Source organism: Primulina huaijiensis, chromosome 7 (assembly GCF_012295235.1).
Source record: "Primulina huaijiensis isolate GDHJ02 chromosome 7, ASM1229523v2, whole genome shotgun sequence".
NCBI lineage: Eukaryota > Viridiplantae > Streptophyta > Magnoliopsida > Lamiales > Gesneriaceae > Primulina > Primulina huaijiensis.
In genome coordinates, this window is record NC_133312.1 from 12877886 (window position 1) to 12893935 (window position 16050).

The following is a 16050-nucleotide window of genomic DNA, read 5'->3' on the forward strand; positions in this document are numbered from 1 at the left end:
TCAGAACTGTCTTCAGATCGAAATTCTGATAGCCGAATCTTGAATAATCAAATTTCTAAAGGATGGAAAAGCTTTGAAAATTCTCGGGAGCTCTCTGTTCTTCTTTTGAACATTTGCAATTGAAATGAAAGATTCCACTTTATATTTGCATGACAAGTGTCATATTCAAGTTTCAATATTGCAATTTAGCCCTTGAAATCTTCACTATTTGCAATTTGGTCCTCACAACTCTTTTTAATTCCATTTCAATCCTAATTAATTACAAAAACCATGGAATCTAATTCAACATTCCAAAATTCATAAATTAAATAATCTCGGATTAAAATGATAAAATCTCGGGCCTTACAATTCTCCCCCTCTGAGACATGATTTCGTCCTCGAAATCGTAGGCAGTCAAATCATATCAGATAAGAAGATATAACAGAGGCTTAAAATAAAAGACTCACATCAGTGAAATAACTCTGGGAATTCCTATCTCATATCTGATTCAGTCTCCGAGGTAGCTTCTTCAATGCCGTGACGAGTCCACTGCACTTTCACAAGTGGGATAGTTTTCGTTCTGGGTTGCTTTTCTTTACGATCAATAATCTGAACCGGTTTCTCAATATAACTCAGAGACTCGTCAAGCTCAGACTCGTCTGGCTGGATAATATGGGAATCATCGGGGAGATATTTTCGTAACATAGATACATGAAAGACATCATGAATTCCAGATAGAGTAGGTGGAAGGGCAATTCGATTGGCACGATCTCCTATCTTCTCGAGAATCTCATATGGCCCAATATAACGTGGAGACAGCTTCCCTTTCTTGTCAAATCTGACAACTCCTCTGAAAGGTTAAATTTTCAAGAAGACTCTGTCTCCTGCCTCAAATACCAACGGTCTTCGTCGAGCATTGGCATATTTGGCCTGTCTGTCTTGAGCTGTCTTCATTCTCTTCTGAATCAGCTTCCCTTTCTCTGTCATATCTCTGATCATATCAGGTCCAATCTCAGGAACCTCAGAGATATCGTCCCAATAAAGAGAGGATCTGCATTTCTTGCCGTACAACGCTTCAAACAGTGCCATCTCAATACTCGTCTGATAGCTATTGTTGTACGAAAACTCACAAAGTGGCAATGCATCTTGCCAACTAGTGTTAAAATCAAGCACTACAGCTCTCAGCATATCCTCCACTGTCTGGATAGTCCGCTCTGACTGTCCGTCGGTCTGTGGATTATATGCGGTACTCAGATGTAACTTCGTACCTAGAGCCTGCTGCAAACTCTGCCAAAAGTGCGAAGTAAACCGAGGATCATGGTCTGAAACAATCGACTTCGGCACTCCGTGCAATCTGACCACTTCTATGAATTAAATCTCTGCCATCTGGTCATGTCTGTACGTCATCTTGTACGGAATAAAACATGCAGATTTGGTCAATCTGTCAATTACGACCCAAATCGCATCACAACCTCGGGAGGATCTCGGTAACTGCGTCACAAAATCCATAGAAATGTGATCCCATTTCCATTCAGGAATAGATAAACTCTGCAGTAGGCCTCCTGGTTTCTTTCTTTCTGCTTTCACCTGTTGGCAATTCAGACATCTGGATACAAACTCTGCAATATCAGCTTTCATTTGTTTCCACGAGAACTGTCTTTTCAAGTCATTATACATCTTCCTGCCACCAGGATGAATGCTAAATCGACTGCTATGCGCTTCTGACAGTATCTGTTGTCTCAACTCTGAAACATCTGGCACAACCAATCGATTATTCACATACAGTACACTGTCACGTACCTGATATTCTGATTGATGCCCTGCTCTGACCATCGATATAGAATTCTGCACATTCTGATCAACTTTCTGAGCCGCTTTAATTCTTAAAATCAGCTCTGGTTCGACTTGAACAGCACATAATCTCAACGGTCTATGATCTGTCTCAAATATCAATCCAGACAAACAACAATCTTCTATCAAATTGGAAACACCTATTGTCGATAAGGATAAAGAACATACCTTTTGACTCAGTGCATCAGCTGCTGCATTCGACTTTCTCGGATAATATTTGATTTCACAGTCAAAGTCTTTCAGCAAATCAAGCCATCTTCTCTGTCTCATATTCAATTATGACTGCGAAAACAGATACTTTAAACTCTTGTGATCAGAATAAATCTCAAACTTCTCACTGTAGAGGTAATGTTGCCATATCTTCAAAGCAAATACAATCGCAGCCAATTGAAGATCATGAATTGGATAGCGAGTCTCATGTGGCTTCAGCTGTCTCGAGCCATAAGCAATGACATGGCCTCGCTGCATCAAAACACAATCCAAACCTCTGTGAGAAGCGTCACAATATACAACAAATCCACCAGTACCTGACGGAATAGTCAATATCGGTGCACTTGTCAATCTCTTCTTCAACTCAACAAAACTGGACTCACACTCCTCGGACCAGACAAATGGAGCATTCTTCTGAGTCAGCTGCGTAATCGGCTAAGCAATACAGGAGAAATCTTTAATAAATAGTCGATAATACCCTGCCAAACCCATAAAACTGTGAATTTCTGACACTGATGTCGGTCTCGGCCAAGTGATCACTGCCTCAACCTTACTGGGATCAACTGATATACCATCTCCGGATATGATGTGACCCAGAAATACAACATGTCTCAACCATAATTCAAATTTCGACAGTTTTGCATATAACTTCTCAGTTCTCAAAGTTCTCAATACAGTTCTCAGATGCTCAACATAATCAATCATATTCTTCGAATAAATCAAAATATCATCGATAAAAATAATCACGAAATCATCGAGATATGTCTGAAACACACGGTTCATTAGACCCATAAAAACAGTTGGAGCATTCGTCAAACCAAACGGCATGACAATAAACTCATAATGTCCATACCTGGTTCTGAACGATGTCTTCGAGATATCAGAATCTCTGACTCTCAACTGATGGTATCCATATCTCAGATCGATCTTGGAATAAACAGAAGAACCCTGCACCTGATCAAATATATCATCTATACGAGGCAAATGATATTTATTCTTTACTGTAGCCTTGTTCAGTTGCCGGTAGTCAATGCAGAGTCTCATCGAACCGTCCTTCTTTCTGACAAACAGTACTGGAGCACCCCAAGGAGAAACACTCTGTCTGATGTACCCCTTGGCCAGTAAATCTTACAACTGATCTTTCAATTCTTTCAATTCAATTGGTGCCATTCTGTACGGGGCTCTAGAAATCGGAACTGTACCTGGTACAAATTCAATGCTGAAATCTATCTCTCGAATCGGAGGAAATCCCGGAATCTCATCTGGGAAGACATCAGCAAATTCACACACCACTGGCAGGTCCGCCAATGATGGACTCGATTTCAGTAAATCAACTGAATAGACAAGGAACCCCTCTGCTCCTTTCTGTAATAATCGAGTCATAGACATAATAGATATCAAAGGAATTCTAGATCTAGAACACTTACCGTAGAATTTCCAGTTGTCAGCCATGTCAAGTCTGAATCTCACAATCTTGTGGAAACAATAACCGGTAGCTCTGTACTTGGTCAACATATCAATACCGATAATACAGTCAAAATCAGACAACCCAAGCACAATACAATCTAACTCAATCTCATGCCCTTCATATTGCAGTGTACAATGTTTAACCGAATTCACGGATATCAAACCTTTCCCCAATGGAGAAGAAACAGACACTACAGCAGATAAGGACTCAACAGGTAATGCATGACTCAATGCAAATCTCTCAGATATAAATGTATGAGAAGCACCTGTATCTATCAATACGTAAGCAGGATAACCACATAAAGAACAGTTACCTGCAACGACATCGTTTGGTGCTTTCTGAGCCTGCTCCTCGGTCAAAGAAAATACTCTGGCCTACAGTCTAGGAGGCTGGCTAACTGTCTGGCTTCCTCATGGCCTCTGCTGTGACTGGGTGGATGATGGTGGCTGAAAAGAATGTACAGCTGATGATCATCTATCAGTCTGAGCCACTGATCCAACTGATTCTGCTCCCTGGGATCCTTGGGAACCTCTCTGTGGACAAACTCTGGCAAAGTGTCCCTGCTGTCCGCAGATACAGCAACTACCAATCACTCCTTGGCATTGCTCGGTCGGATGTCTCCCTCTACGAGTTCTGCAGTAAACTCCGGTATAACTCTGGCTCTGACGTGAACCACTGAAGCTAGAAGAACTGCTGTCAGACTTCTTAAACTGTATTCCTCTAGCTTTCAGATAATCCTTCTTCCCACCACTGTTGCTGCCACTCTCAAATCTGGGAGGTGGTTGCTGTGGTCTCGGTGCTGTAGGAACATACGAAGCTCTTTTCTGTCTCATCAGACCAGCATCAGCTCTTTTTGCTCTGTTCAGGGCATCGACAAAGTTATTTGGTCGTCCTGTGTTCACCAATGTAAAAATCTCAGGATTCAGTCCATTAATGAACTGATCGGCAACGACCTCGTCATTTTCAGCAACATGAGGAGCAAACCTCAACAAGGTAGAGAACTTGGCCACATATTCTTCAATATTCAACTGTACCTGTCTCAAATTTGCAAACTCGGCACCCTTGTCTTTCCTGTACGACACTGGGAAAAATCTCTGATAGAACTCAGTTTTAAAGACATTCCAAGTGATATTCGTACCTCGATGCTCCAACGCTTTCTCCGTTGTGATCCACCAATTCTTTACAACGTCATGCAATTGGTGCCCAATCAGTTTAACTCGGCGCTCATCAGTGTAATCCAACGAATCAAACAGCATTTCAATGTCATCTAACCAACACTCACAGTCAACAGAAGTCTCTGTTCCTTTCAGGGTTGGCGGTTTAAAAGACTCAAATCTTTTTAATAATGTTTCCATCGGAGTTGCTATCACATCCATCGGATTAGCCGAAGTACTACCCTGTTCTGGGGCTCTTTGAGGAGGCATATCTGATTAGCAAAAGGGTTAGAAATCAAATCTGACAAATCTGTCTCAGTTTCCCTTCTGATCATCTTACCTCTGATCAAGAATCGGTTCTGATTCAGTCTCAATAATACACATTACCAATCAAATCAGATAATTCATGTAACTATGTATTAAAGCAGTAAAACATGCTAGCAATCAAAAGCAAGGAAGAAGACTCAATCTACCACGCTCACTAGCTCCCATCTTAGTCTAAGGAACCTACGGCTCTGATACCACTTGTTGTGGGGACCCGGACGCTAATCATCTTCTTAATCATCATTGAGAAAAATGGATCCATTAATTAATCTGGGTCTAATTTTTTTTAAAAAAAATTGCGGAACGTAATATAATTCAATCTAATATACATATCAGTATAAAAGTACAAGTCTTGTACAACAAACATCAAACTCAAACTAAGGTTCAACAACTAAATGTCAAGTGCTGAAGCCTATATACAGCAAGGTCAAAGTCCGTAGTCTCCACTCTAATCACGATCTCTCATCATCTACTCGACCCTGATCTTGTCCCACCTGTTGTCATGCACACATACAAACACAACAACAGCCGAATAACTCCGGTGAGATATACATCCCAGTATAAATCAACGAAACATGCAATCATAAAAACAACGTAAAAGCATGTAACAGATATCAGTCATATGTATCAACTCTAAAAACATGATCAATATAAAACTGTCAATCAACTCATGACTCCATATCTCATACTAGACTCATTCCTAGTCTAGGGATCCCGGTTTCTAGACGTTGGCATTCCTATATCGAATAACAGTAATAGAAGAAACTCCAATTCTATCCACTTCGATATAACCAAACATCCGGTGTCTGGACCCATCCGTCACAGCCTATGGCATTTTCATCAATATACTATCCTGTGACAATGTGCAATGTGTCAGTGACGATTCCATCACTATTCGGCACTACTGTCACAAGATCACTCGTCTAATACATGCTTTCTATAAATCAATAGAACAAGCATATCAATGTCAAACAATTGCAATAAAATAAAGTATGTGGTTTTAGGGAAACTAGAGTCCAATCTGACTCAAGTTAATCTCCCGGATAACGTCTACTTATACCTTTCGTTCGTAGTCTCGGTCTGAAGAATTGGAAGTTCTGAATTCAAGACTGTCTCTGTCAATCTGAAATGACATATCGAGAATAGTAATATCAACATTCCATTCACAATTCGATACCGAATCTGATAAATCTGAATTTAATTCAAAATCAACGGCATAACGGTACCATCCCGATATTCCCGTCAATACCATATCAACAGATATCAATTACCAATCATAACCCCTATCCAATATAATATGTAATTAATCCATAATCCAATTCTATTTAATTTCAATCAATATAATCTGAAAAATCATAACAATTCCATAATCAATATGTTCTTCGATCTGACTTCGATTCTACGATGTCTAACATATCCAGAACACCATAAAATGATCAAATAATAATTCCTCCAATATCACAATTTCAAATGATAACAGAACTCAATGAAACTTACGTCCTGTAGTAGCAGTTGAAGAGAGGATCTCAGAACAGTCTTCAGATCGAAATTCTGATAGCCGAATCTTGAATAATCAAATTTCTAAAGGATGGAAATGCTTTGAAAATTCTCGGGAGCTCTCTGTTCTTCTTCTGAACATTTGCAATTGAAATGAAAGATTCCACTTTATATTTGCATGACAAGTGTCATATTCAAGTTTCAATATTGCAATTTAGCCCCTGAAATCTTCAATATTTGCAATTTGGTCCTCACAACTCTTTTTAATTCCATTTCAATCCTAATTAATTACAAAAACCATGGAATCTAATTCAACATTCCAAAATTCATAAATTAAATAATCTCGGATTAAAATGATAAAATCTCGGGCCTTACAATACTGAAAGGACAAGGGTGCAGAATTTGCAAACTTGAGACAAGGGCAGCTGAACATTGAAGAGTATATGTTGCTAAGTTTTCTACATTGCTACGTTTTGCTCCACACGTGGCCGAGAATGATTAAGCCGTGGCTGATCAGTTTATCAATGGTTTAAATCCTGACATTTTTACATTGGTGAATACGGGGCGACCAAACAACTTTGCAGATGCCTTGAACCGAGTCAAGGGAGCGGAAGCGGGCCTGATTAAGCAACGAGGACTATCGTATGCTGCTCCGGTTCCGAGACCACCACAACCCTCGTTTCAATCACCTCCCAGATTCGAAAGCGGTGGTAGTAGTAGTGGCAAGAAAGATCAACTAAAAGCTCGAGGAAAACAGTTCAAGAAGTCAGGTAGCAGTTCATCAAGCTCCAGTGGGTCACGATAGAGGGGTCCTGGTCAGAGTTCAGATTATACAGGGGTGTATTGCAGTACTTGTGGAGGTAGACATCTTACAAATCAGTGTCAAGGAGTGGTTGGGCGATGCAACATCTGCAGACAGCAGGGACATTTCGCCAAAGTCTGCCCCCAGAGAGGTGAACAGCGATCCCATGGTACAGGATCATCTGCATCAGTACCTCAGCCGGAGAGACAAGCATCATCTGTCCATTCCTTCCAGCAGCCACCTACACAATCCCAGGCGAGGCCAGGAGGGAGTCAGACAGTGAGCCAACCTTCTAGACAGCAGGCTCGAGTATTTGCACTGATAGAAAAGCAGGCCCAAAATGCACCTGATGATGTTATAGCAGGTAACTGTTTTCTCTGTGGTTATGTAATGCCCGGTTACTCGTACAAATGATAATGATACGTTTATGTCGTTTAGCATGTAGCTCTTTAGTTCATTAGATTTCACGTGATGATTGAAGTATAAATATTGAGATTGAACATGATTTTTATATTTTCCATGGTTTATTGATAACCAATATGTGTATAAATAATGATAGTAAGATGTGTAGGTAGAAGTAGTGTAATGAAGTTGGTATAGCAATGCAGGAAATGAGATGAAAATACAGCAGTTTTTACGGGTTTTAGCATAATGATTTGAATATTGATCCAAATTTTGTGAGGTCATAACCATTAGAAAGCTAAGATAAAATGCTATAACTTTCATGTTTTGGGTTTTGTCCAAATCATTGGGGAAGACAAGCCAAAAGCGCCCCGAAGTGTGTCGTGTGTATCATCATTCCTACAATGACACATTTTGGTAGATTGAGCATAACTTGTTACTCAGACCTTCAAATGACATGAAACCAGTTGGAGATGAAAGAAAACACATAGGGCTACAACTTTTATGTTGACCACTTTTGCTAATTCGGAAGTTAAAAATGCGTTGTTTTGCAGAATGTGGCGCGCATATGCGCCAGAATTCGCGCATATGCGCCTGATGGACAGCACGGGCCGCGCATATGCGCCCGGAAAGTCGCACATATGCGCCCGGCAGTCTAAAAAAGATAAATGTCGAGTTTTCTAGCACTTTCCACCATTCTCACCTTCTCTAACAGCATAAACGCGAAAGAAAACCTAGAAAACTTCCTCCAAATGCTTTCTTCTTCATTCCTTTCATCACTTTGAGGTAAGAACTTAGTTCTCCATCAGAAAAACTTCATAAGGGTGTAAGTTTTCCTCTCTTTTGGTTATTATTAATGTAGAGGATCAAACTTCACCTAGAATAGACATAGTAATTGAATTATTGATATGTTTGACAGCATAGGAACAAGAAACATCGTCTCAAACCAGCATTCGTACGCTTGGACTGTAAGTTGGCATGTTCTTTAAGAAATACATGAGTAATATTATGATTTCAAATACTTCTCATTGATTATTGATATATGTACATTGTTAGTATGTTTATTGATGAAAACATAGCACCATATTCCATTGTTATGTATTAAATATGAAAGGAACTCATTAATATTGAAGATGGGTGCTATGTCATAAACATGAACATGAACATGAAAAGAAAAGGACTGATTTTACATGATATAGAGCTTGTTGACATCATGGGTGGTTTTAAGTCCACCAAAACTATTGGCCAATATATGTTCATGGGGCGTGGATTTTCCAAAGGTTGCTCCCTGACGTCCAACACAGTAGTAGCTATATAATAAAGCAAGCACGGTAGTACAGGTCAACTAATGAGGCTCAAGTACAAAAATGAACATGAATATATGCTATGATATGACATGGTTTAAAGATTCATTGTCGTCACGACTTGATACGTATGTTCCTTCGATGCATATTGACACATACAAGTGCCAACTTATTGAGTTTTTGTGGGGACCCGGGCTCTAACTCAATTATCTTTGGGATTAAGTGGCTCTTTGCTAGAAAATGTGGGTCAAAATTTTGCTTTTAATATAAAAAACAATTGTATATAAATCATACACAAACGACATCTTTATTTTATTTTAACAAAAGTATATACACGTCTGGTTCCATTCAAATCGTACCAACTAGAGTTTATTACACATTATTTCTCAAATGTAAACACTACTAGTTCCTCTGCTATGCCCGTAAACACCACTCTAACCTCGATCTCTCATCCTCTGCGTGACCCTGATCCTGTCCCACCTGTTGTTATGCACACATACAGACACAACAACAGCCGGAAACTCCGGTGAGAACAAATCCCAGTATAAAACGTGTATACATGCATGTCATGCAATTAAATACAAAATCATAAAACATGACTCAGTAATTATGACTCATTAGTGAATAGAGATAAAATTCTTCGACTCTTATTCTTTGACTTGACTCATATCTAAGTCTAGGGATCCCGGTGTGAATAAGACGTAACAAGTCTCCCACCTACTCTCCCGATCGTGGTGGCAGTACGTCTTATTCCTAGACTTCGGCCCTGTCTGTATTGAATATCTACAATCGGAGTTGATCTTCTCCTCTGCTTCGATATCACCGAACGTCTAGAACTTGGAAAATCTGCCAATGACTCTCCTATCTTAATGCTTGTATATAAATTAAGATAAAGCACAAGCATGGTATAGAAATCTAGTATGTGATTTTGGGAAACTCGAATCAAATCTAACTCGAGTTGTATCTTCCCGAATCAACATGAATTATACCTTTCTTGTTGTAGTCTCGGTTTTACCAAGTTGAAATCTTGAAATCTCGATATCCAATCTGTCAATACCAATCTGAAAATACATATATATACAATGTACCATATCAGCCTCTAACTCAAAGGAGTACACATACAGATCAATATTCACTCTCGGTATATTTCGACGGCATAACGGCAAAATCTCACGATGCCAGTTGATTTCAAATATCAAAAATCAACAACCATAACTCATAGCCATCATAATATGTTCCAACATCTCCAAAATCCCAAACAATTCAACTCTGAAATGCATAACAATTCTATACGGTATCCGTTCTTCAATCCGGTTTCGATTATATGATGTCTAACATATCAAGAACATTATATAAGAATCATATCAGATTTTGGCAATACCATAATTTCAAATCATCTCAAATCGTAGTAAAACTTACGTCCAGTTGAAGCCTGCGTCGATAGGAACACAGTACTGAAGTCGGATTGAAATTCTGACGGGCGGATCTTGCACAATCACAAATCTAAAATATGAAAAGGCGTAAGGATTTCCGTAGCTTTCTCGTTTCCTTCTTTCCAAATGAATCTGAATGAAGAAGCTTGTGTATATATATCAAGTTGCATGTAAGTGAAACGTGGCTCATTTTCATACAAATCAGGCGGCGCTCGGGCGGTCACAAATTACCGCTCGAGCGCCGAACACTCTGTACGGTACCTTAACGTGTTGTACACTGGCGCTCGGGCGGTCATTTTCTACCGCTCTGGCGCCAGATGTTCTGTCCAAATGATCCTCTTATTGAACATTGGCGCTCGGGCGGTCATTTTCTACCGCTCGAGCGCCAATAGTTCTGTCAAAAAATTGCATAATCATATGCTTTGCCCAATCTAGTCTCGGTATGGTCCGTCTATAATTACATCAATTAAAAATCAATAATCTCAGCTTAACATGATATAAAATATCGGGCATTACAGTTTTATAAACTCACGTAGCTCATGTATTACAGGATCAGGTAGTGGAGAGACGTAGGATGCCGGTTCGCCAATGGATGCTTGTGATGTGCCTTACCTCGACAAGAACCGGGACTTCTTATTGTATAGCTTCCGCATATGTATTGTACGAAAATATGTCAGGGTTTGAAACAAGTTTTACAATGCTTATGTCTAGGTGTATGATGATACAGAATATGTTTGTATGTAAGAATACGATTATATATATGTGTTGATGTTGATGTTTGAGTTGAGTTTTTGGTTTTTACAAGAATACAGGGACATCATGCCAAAATTTTTATAAACCGTCAAAGTGATGCCCCTTGTTTGATTTGCTTCATACTACAGTTATATCAGTCAAACCCTATTTTGATTATGGTAATTATGCTAAGTATAGAGCAAGGGTGTGACAGGTTACCCTGCTTATGTATTAATAGATACTGGTGCCTCCCATACATTTATTTCTGAACGCTTTGCATTGATACATGCATTGCCTGTTGAGTCATTATCTACTGTTGTCTCTGTTTCTTCTCCTTTGGGAAGTGGTTTGATATCCGTGACATCGGTTAGACATTGTATACTACAATTTTAGGGTAATGAGAATGATTTAGATTGCATTGTGCTTGGGTTATCTGATTTTGATTGTATTGTTGGTATCGATATGTTAACCAAGTATCGAGCCACTGTAGATTGTTTCCAGAAGGTTGTCAGATTCAGACCAGATATGGCAGATGAGTGGAAATTCTACGGTAAAGGTTCCAGATCTCGGATTCCTTTAATATCTGTATTATCTATGACTCGATTATTACGCAAAGGAGCAGAGGGATTCTTTGTGTATACAGTAGATTTACTGAAATCGACCCCTGCCTTGGCAGAATTGCCAGTGGTATGTGAATTTGCTGATGTGTTCCCAAACGAGATTCCATGGTTACCTCCAGCCCGAGATATAGAGTTTAGCATTGGGCTTATTTCAGGTACAGTTCCGATTTCTAGAGCTTCGTACCGAATGGCACCAATCGAATTGAAAGAATTAAAAACTCAGTTAGAAGATCTATTAACCTACATCAGACCGAGTGTGTCTCCTTGGGGCGCTCTCGTACTGTTTGTTTGAAATAAAGATGGTTCGATGAGACTTTGTATTGACTACCGGCAACTAAACAAAGCAATGGTAAAGAACAAATACCCATTGCCTCATATCGACGATTTATTTGATCAGTTGCAGGGTTCTTCAGTATATTCCAAGATCGATCTGAGATCTGTATATCATCAGTTGAGAGTCAGAGAGATTGATATACCAAAGACAGCGTTTAGAACCAGGTATGGACATTATGAGTTTATTGTCATGCCGTTTTGTCTTACAAATGCTCTAGCAGTTTTTATGGGTCTAACGAACCGCGTGTTTCAGAAGTACCTTGACGAGTTTGTGATTATTTTCATTGATGACATTTTGATATATTCAAAGAATAGGATTGATCACGCTGAACATTTGAGAACTGTGTTGAAAACGTTAAGAACAGAGAAATTGTATGCCAAGCTGTCAAAATGTGAGTTTTGGTTGAATCAAGTTGTCTTTTTGGGGCATATTGTATCTGGAGAGGGTATTTCGGTTGATCCTAGTAAGATTCAGGCTGTGATTTCTTGGCCGAGACCGACATCAGTGCCAGAGATACGAAGTTTCATGGGCTTAGCCGGATACTATCGACGATTCATCAAAGATTTCTCCAGTATTGCGAAGCCGATTACTCAGTTGACTTAGAAGAATGCGCCATTTGTTTGGTCAGAGACATGTGAGTCTAGCTTCTTAGAGTTGAAGAAGAGATTGACCAGTGCTCCTGTGTTGACTATCCCGTCAGGTACTGGTGATTTTGCTGTATATTGTGACGCTTCTCAGAGAGGATTGGATTGTGTGTTGATGCAGTGAGGGCATGTTATTGGTTATGCTTCGAGACAGTTGAAGCCACATGAGACTCGCTATCCGATTCATGACCTTGAATTGCCTGCCATTGTGTTTGTGTTGAAGATATGGCGACACTATCTATTTGGTGAGAAGTTTGAGATTTATTCTGATCATAAAAGTTCGAAATATTTGTTTTCACAGTCAGAACTGAATATGAGACAGCGAAGATGGCTTGATTTGCTCAAAGACTTTGATTGCGAAAGGTATGTTCTTTATCCTTATCGACGATATGCGTTTGAAGATTGCTATTTGTCTGGATTAGCATTTGATACAGATTATAAGCCACTGAGATTTTGTGCTATTCAAGTCGAGCCAGAGTTATTGTGAAAATCAAAGCAGCGCAAAAGGTTGATCAGAACATTCATAGAGATGGTTAGAGCAGGGCATCAATCAGAATATCGCGTACGTGACAATGTATTGTTGTGGGGACCCGGGCTCTAACTCAATTATCTTTGGGATTAAATGGATCTTTGCTAGAAAATGTGGGTCAAAAATTTGCTTTTAACATAACACACATACTTAAAATTTATTTCATTTCATTAAAAGCAAATACATATCTCGTTTCGTTCATACACTCAAACTAGTGTTTAAAAGTATTAATACATGTCTAATACAACAACTAGTTTCTTCTGCTACGCCCGTGATCACCACGCTATCACCTTTCAATCATCCTCGTCTCGACCCTGATCCTGCCCCACCTGTTGTTATGCACACATACAGACACAACAACATTCGGAAACTCCGGTGAGAACAAATCCCAGTATAAAACATGTATACATGCATGTCATGCAATTAAATACAAAATCATAACACATAAATCAGTAATTATGACACACTAGTGAATACAGATAAAACTCTTCGACTCTTATTCTTTGACTCGACTCATATCTAAGTCTAGGGATCCCGGTGTGAAAAAGACGTAACAAGTCTCCCACCTACTCTCCCAATCGTGGTGGCGGTACGTCTTATTCCTAGACTTCGGTCCTGTCTGTATCGAGTGTCTACAATCGGAGAAAATCTGCTCCTATGCGTCGATATCACCGAACGTCTAGCTTGGCACGTCTGCCAATGACTCTCCTATCTTAAATGCTTGAATATAAATCTATAAACAAAGCATCAACATATAAAAAAAATAACAATCTAGTATGTGATTTTGGGAAACTCAAATCAGATCTAATTCGAGTTATATCTTCCCGAATCAACATGAATTATACCTTCTTGTCGTATAATCTTTGTCGTAGTTGAAGTCTCGATGTCGAATCTGTCAATATCAAATCTGAAATGACAATGTATAGATATAATATATCAAGACACAACTCAAAGCAAGTCTTGTACAAATCAGCAATCAATCTCGATACAATTCAACGGCATAACGGCGTAGTTTCTCGATACTAATCAACTCAAATATCAATACTCAATAGAAATACTCATAATTCTTATCAACATCAATTCATAAGACTGAATTCTGCACCATCTCAACTCAATATATATGCTGGAAAACTCAGAACAATCACATATGGTATCACTTTCTCGATTCGTTTACGTTTCTACGATGTAAATAATCTCAAGAACCCATAATTACAAGCATATCAGAATTTCCCCAACATGTAAACTCCCAAACATGCTGAAATGTAAAGACACTTACATCCTTACGAAGCTATCGAAGAGAGGAGCACAAATCTAGTCTCGGATCGAAAATCGGATGATCGGCTTGTGTGAAATCAATTTCTTAAGCTTTAAGAAAATGTGAGAGTTCTCCCATGGATTCCTTCGGTGGTCTCATTCTGAATGAAGGGAGAATGGGAGATTACATGTTATATGCATGGCAAGGACACATGTTTTATTTTTCACTCAACACGTTGCACCGCGGGTGCGATTAGCTCACGGCATCCCCATCTAAAAATTCAGAAACAGCCACCGCTGGTGCGGTCCCTTTTTCACCGCGGGTGCGGTATGTCTTGGACCGCGGGTGCGGTCTCTCTTGTAGTCAAAACTCTACTTTCTGCCCTTATACCGCTAGTGCGGTAGGTATTGCTGTGCAGGTGCGGTCTCTCCTTCAAGCAACACTTCATCATTTCATTTTATCTACCTAAAATCTAGGGCATTACATTTCTCCCCCTCTTAGTTATGAGTTCGTCCTCGAACTCGCAGGTAATCAAGTAATGGTATATAAAAGAAGCAATATGATCAAAAGCCAAATAAAACTCACATCATGCGAATAGTTCTGGATATCTCTGTCTCATCTCTGATATTGTTTCCCAAGTCGCTTCTTCAATGCCATGACGACTCCACTGAACTTTCACTAATGGAATAGTCTTCGTTCTGAGCTGTTTCTCTTTCCGATCAAGAATCTGAATCGGCTGCTCAACGTAACTCAAAGTCTGATCTAACTCGGCTTCTTCAAGCTGAAGGACATGAGAACTATCTGGCATATATCTACGCAACATCGATACATGGAAGACGTCATGTATCCCAGATAGAGAAGGAGGAAGAGCAAGTTTATACGCACGATCGCCAATCTTTTCAAGAATCTCGTACGGACCGACGTATCGAGGAGACAATTTCCCACGTTTGCCAAATCTGACAACGCCTCTGAAAGGAGAAATCTTCAAGAATACTCTGTCTCCCTACTCAAACACTAACGGTCTACGTCTGATGTTCGCGTACTTTGCCTGTCTATCTTGTGCCATCTTCATTCGCTTCTGAATTATCTTTACTTTCTCAGTCATCTCACGAATCATATCAGGCCCAATTTCTGGTACCTCTGAGATGTCATCCCAGTACAACGGAGATCTGCACTTCTTTCCGTATAAAGCTTCGAACGGTGCCATCTCGATGCTAGTCTGGTAGCTGTTGTTGTACGAGAATTCACAAAGAGCTAGTGAATCTTGCCAACTAGTACCAAAATCTAGTACTACAGCTCTCAGCATATCTTCTAAAGTCTGGATAGTCCGCTCTGACTGTCCGTCTGTCTGGGGATGGTAAGCAGTACTCAAGTGTAAAGTCGTACCTAGAGCCTGCTGTAGACTGTGCCAAAAGTGTGAAGTGAATCGTGGATCACGATCTGATACGATCGACTTCGGCACACCATGTAATCTGACAACCTCTCTGACATATATATCTGCCATCTGATCAT

The 16050-nt window shown here is 39.7% G+C and overlaps 1 pseudogene; it reads right to left on the bottom strand.

Annotated features, from left to right (window-relative positions):
- Window positions 1-7352: 7352 nt before the first annotated feature.
- Window positions 7353-16050, bottom strand: part of LOC140981612 (uncharacterized) — a 35049-nt pseudogene continuing 26351 nt past the window's right edge.